Here is a 5489-nt window from a genome sequence, read left to right as displayed (position 1 = left end):
GTAGTTTAGTCATGAGATCTTGCAAAATACTCTTCTTTTCACCGTTCTTTGAACTTTTTGGGCTTGTTCTTGCTAGAGTTTTTCTATACTATTCACGTGGATCCAATAAGACTCAACTTTCCTCTCTCCTCTCGGTTCTTTATGGACCTCCGAGTAAGACTCAACTCCCCTCTCTCCTCTCTGTTCTTTATGGGCCTCCGAGGTCTTGGTTCCATCAGTCTCTCTTTTCTCCCCCTTGTCTCATGATCCTAGTTTCCACTCTTGGAAAGCCTAATTGGACTATCAATCCACATAACTCAAATGCCCATCTTACTGGTATACTGGCAAAGTCCGGTAAGATCCCTAGCCAAACCCATAAGGAGAAGGCTAAAGCAAGGTGTAAACCTAGGAAAGTCCGGTAAAATCCCCACCCAAACCCATAAAGGGAAAGCTAAGACAAGGTGAAAATCAAAATTAATCCCCCAAACCAACCGAGGATGCTTGATCCCCACACTTGTACAAATAAATATTAAAAGTCATGTAATGAACAATTTAAATTAAAACTGTCATAAAATAATTCTCTGATGAGTAAAGACACCCGTCAAATTTAACCCCTAGTCCCCGCCACTACCGTCCATGATAATGACGGGCTATTTTATATGAAAAAGACAGAAAAATGCTATCCATCCTAGTCCATCTCCAACAAATACATGTTGCATTGATATTATACCGCACGTGACTAATGAATTGTGCTACGATTATTTTTTCACTTAAGAAAATTAATACACTGTTAAATGATTTAAAATTCAAATTTACTTGGTAATTTTTTAAAAGGGAAATGATAAATTAAAAAACTATTTTTCAAAATATTAAAAATATAGAATGAATTCAAAATATTCATGTCTAAGTTTGTGTGGTAATTGCTTACCTAGAGAGGAGACGAGATGCGAGAGAGGTCAGTATAATTCAAGTATGCTTTTTAGGTTTGAAATTTTCCCATTATAATATTTTAGGACTATTTTCCAAAATTTAAAATGAATTCAAAATTTTCATGTCCATAAGTTGTGTGGTTAGTGCTTACATAGGAGACGTGATGCGATACAAGTGAGTATAATTCAAATATGCTTTTAGATTTGAATTTTCTCATTCTGATATTTGAAAACTATTTTAGAAAATTTAAAATTATAAAATGAATTCAAAATTTTCATGTCCATAAGTTTGTGTGGTAAAAAATGAGGTTATAGAATGAGGGTCTCATCAGAACTAGAGATTCGGATTTCTTATCCTGGAACATCCCAAATGAGGCGGAAAATATATCAGTAAAAGGAATATATCATAAATTGTGTTATCACAAAATCGTGTATTAAGGGCTGTTACTTAGCAAGATCTCATGCAACTATTTCAAACCAGGCTTTAGACTAAGGCTTAGCCTCCTTAGTCAGAGAGGGCTCTCTCACAGATTTTTGATATGAATTAATAACAAGAAAATATGGCTAACTCTTCAAACAGTACATGAAAATAAGCTGGTTGGAACAACAAAATAACACTTCTTCCATTGGGCTCATGGAGTCAAACACTTCTGCAGTAAACTATTAACTACTCAATCATGGAAGCCAAGGCATATAATGTTTAAACACTCAGAACATTTCTCAAGAAGAACCTCAACTCATAAACATACACAGGAAGTCTGAGCACTAGGTGAATTCAGAGTGATTGCATGTCTATTGAGCTGTAAAACAGAAAGGATAAAGACAAAACCACATATATTCTGAGCCTTTGAACACAAGATGAATCTTGGGAAGAAAAAGTAATCCTTCTATTACTGTCAAAAGTCTTTTACATTAGCCAATATAAAAACTCTGTTTTTTCATAAATCTCCAACCCCTCTTACATCAGAGTTTCTCCTATATATAGGAAAACAAAACTAAAACTACTTGAGTCTCCTCCTCCAGCATGAGGGGAGCTCGATGGCCTATCATTAACTAACCCTATCTATTTTTAAACAAACTTATTAAATACATAAAGCATTGTGCTGTAAATACATAGAGTCCTAATCACATTGAAACTTTAACTCCATCTCCTCGTATGCATGTTGCCTTTCTTGAGCTTTGACACCTGTACACTTTCTGTTGTGGCCGAGATATGTTGGAGGAGCATTCACTGAACAAGCTGGCCTTGGATACTAGCTGTGTGGATGGCTCATTAATTAGTAAAGATGAGTGCCCTGTTTTCACGGTCCCTGTCTTCCAACATTCTCCGAAAATGTAGCAGCATGTTCCCAATTCTTTAATAACTCAAAGTATGGAACGCTGCTACCAAACACCATGTCTCCAGATGAGCTGTAGGCTGTATTGATGTACAAGTGTCTCTCTTCTAACATTCCCGGTCAAACTGTTTATTCTGCATTGAAAAACATCACCTACAGCAGTTTCGTAGCGCGCTACGAAACTGCTGTGTGATTTAAAAAACACAGTCTTCCTCTAAATTCCTCACAAAATTGAATAGTTGCTGTTTGCTAGGCTTCACGGTTCACCATTTGAACTATTCATACTTGAAAAAAGCCAGCCTATAAATAACCAACTGCTCATATTCATCCTTGAAGACCGACAACCCCGCAAGCAAGTCTGCCACCAACATTTCCTGTGCTCTTACTCAGTTCATGGCCACCTTTGCCAAGATCATGTCTGAGCACAGCATATACGAACAACTTTTTTCTCACAACTCCCACTAATAATGTAATCCCTCCCATTCATATAATATGCCCGAGTATAGTTCTGAGCACTTCCTGTAGGAGCAATGTCAAATTTCATATGTAGCCTTCCATCCACAGCTAAGTGTTGCTTGACCTCATTATCCACAGCTGAGGAAAGGATATAATGATCATCACAAGAAAAGCACACCATCACATTCCCTCTTAAGCTGGTCGTTATATACAAAGGATGTGTAGGCTTTTGTCGTAAGTCCCACGTTTTGATTTCCTGATCAAATGATGAAGTCGCAAACAAGTATGGGGAATGATGAGCAAACTTTACCACATTTATATGTTCACGGTGGAGATCTTCGAAAACTTGTAACTGTTTTCCACTGCACACATCATACAGAGCAACATGTTTTGAATATCCACTAGCAAGGAAATAATTATCTGTTGCATTAATATGGACAGATGTTAATTTCTCAAACTCTTCATATGTGTAAGTGGCAGGGTTTCTACTGCTGCTGCCTGCACCATATATGGAAGGAAGAACAGTTGAGCGCATTCGGTTCACATCATACAGTTGTAATGTGCCATTGTCAGAGCCAGCAATAAGCTTGGAAGGGTCCTTGTTGAACCAATAGAGACCAAGAATACTATGATTTGCTCCAACTGACTGAACATGGCCGACAATTTTACCACTTTCATGGTTGATCACAACCACTTCCCCATCCAAAGTCCCGAAGACCATCAAACTAGCATCAGATGGATGATACTCAAATTGTCTGGGCCAAAACTTCTTGTTAATTTCTGTAGAATTTTCAGTAGAGTTCCTTTTCAATTTGGAAATAGGGTAAATGGCTGGCCATGCACAAGAGGCCATTTTGGCTGCACAAATAAATCTGGAAAATGAAATAGCATTACCATTGCTTGTGCCTAGTCGCTTTCGCTTGCATGGCAAAAGTATTCCAGAGCCTATTCCAGTTTCACGCCCTTTTAAAATGTTGAAAACACTTTCTTTCTCTCTTCTATTATATGGAAGAGATTCAAAATATTGTTCAAATACCGTTCGTGCTCTCTCTCTCTCCAACTGAGTGACAGGTAAATTGTCAAGAACTTTTAAACCAGGTAACGAGGCTATCATGAACTCTCATTATTTTATTCATAGCTTGGGCCCAAAGAGGCTTTGAACCAGGAAATCAATTACCAAATGCAGAATGTAAATTGTAAACAAGATCGATTGCAATCATAACACCAGTGGGTGATGGATAAATTGACATATCTGTTGTATAGTCTAGGAATTTAGCTCTCGTATACCGTTCAAGGTCATGAGAATCATAATCTCCCCACCGAAGTTGCACATCAATCCAATATCTATTACTTGCCTTCTGATCAAAAATATCCTTAGACTCTGCCACAAAGAGGAACCAATCCATCAAGATACCGACTATGTGGATGCATATAGATCAACCAAATGGGCAAACCTATCTCCTCGAGCGCCATTTGTATTATCACTTATGTTGGTGCCAGACAAACGACCTGGAATTGCGGTTCCTATTGAAAGTGCATTATGTCCACCTCATAACCACCGCAACTTTTGCTTGTACAACTGTCAACCGTCTCTTTTGCAAGCACCCATATTATGACATGTTGCATTACCGCCAACTTGGAACATGAGTGATACAGAAGGGCAGCTCATTTCCATTCCTTACACATAATGATATTCCCCCGGTACCTTTAGCAGAAAATGTTAGCTGAATGCTCTTCTTTTCCTGGAATGTCTTGCTAAAAATCTTGATCTTGGGAGTACTTTCTCGAACTGCATATTCTCCATCTGAGGCCCAAACAAATTGGAGTGCAGATCCAAAGGATCTATTCCTCCATGCCAGTGCTGTTTAAATTATGTATTCACTATCACCACATACAACAACAAATCTTCCATTTGGATTAATGTTACCAAAGGGATCTAAATTTTCCCATAAAGACCCTTCAAACAAGAACTGAATTTGGAGGACAACAGTCAGTCTGGAGCGGAGTTCTTTGAGAGAGACATTTGATATATCCACATTATCAATAAGTATTTTCCCATCCGAGATTGGAGTGAGGCAAAATATGGCATTAAGGACACTAGACCTGTTCTTCCAGCTATTCCAACCTGCTCACATGCATTTATAGTAAATGACACTGCTCGCGGGGCTGGTGGCAAAAATGGCATATATCTCAACATAACTTGGTTGAACTCAATGAATCCTTCCATTGGCCATTTTGGATCAACAGCCCTGCTAGGATTTTGACCTCTACTGAAAACTCGAACAAATCCCCAATTTCGTAGCACGCTACGAAAACACCTAAACATGTAGCACTGCGAAACTATTAAAAAAGAATTCAGGCGCTGCGAAAACACCCTGTCTTTAAGCTAGGCTAAAAATTTTTGGCAACAGCATTTTCAGTGATAACAAATTGATAGGACAACACCCTTCTCGATCCCCGATTTTCCCTCTTACCTTCTGGAAAGATGGCTGTCCTCTAAAGATGATCCTCTTCTCATGGCTCGCATTTCACAATCGGAACCTGACCTGGGAGAACTTATTGAAGAGGGGATGGAACGGTCCTTACATTTGTTCTTTATGCAGAGAAGAAGAGGAATCAAACATTCATATTTTCCTCAAATGCAAGCAATCATATCTCATATGGCAGGAATTAGAAAGAGTCTATGGTTTCAAACTAGATATGCAAGTTTCGATCCAGGTTTGGTTCATAGAATGCAGCAAGAGACAGATCCTATGGCGTAGAATATGCATCATAACCATATGGTTTA

At 38.4% G+C, this 5489-nt stretch overlaps 1 pseudogene; it reads right to left on the bottom strand.

The window, feature by feature from the left end:
• Nucleotides 1-2657: 2657 nt before the first annotated feature.
• On the bottom strand, nt 2658-3815 carry LOC149177007 (protein DWD HYPERSENSITIVE TO UV-B 1 pseudogene; annotated as a pseudogene).
• Nucleotides 3816-5489: the final 1674 nt, after the last annotated feature.

Source organism: Pinus tabuliformis, chromosome 4_1, assembly GCF_031772625.1.
Source record: "Pinus tabuliformis cultivar Carrire ecotype Pingquan chromosome 4_1, CPIR1, whole genome shotgun sequence".
Taxonomy (NCBI): domain Eukaryota; kingdom Viridiplantae; phylum Streptophyta; class Pinopsida; order Pinales; family Pinaceae; genus Pinus; species Pinus tabuliformis.
This window is presented reverse-complemented; position numbering and strand designations above follow the sequence as displayed.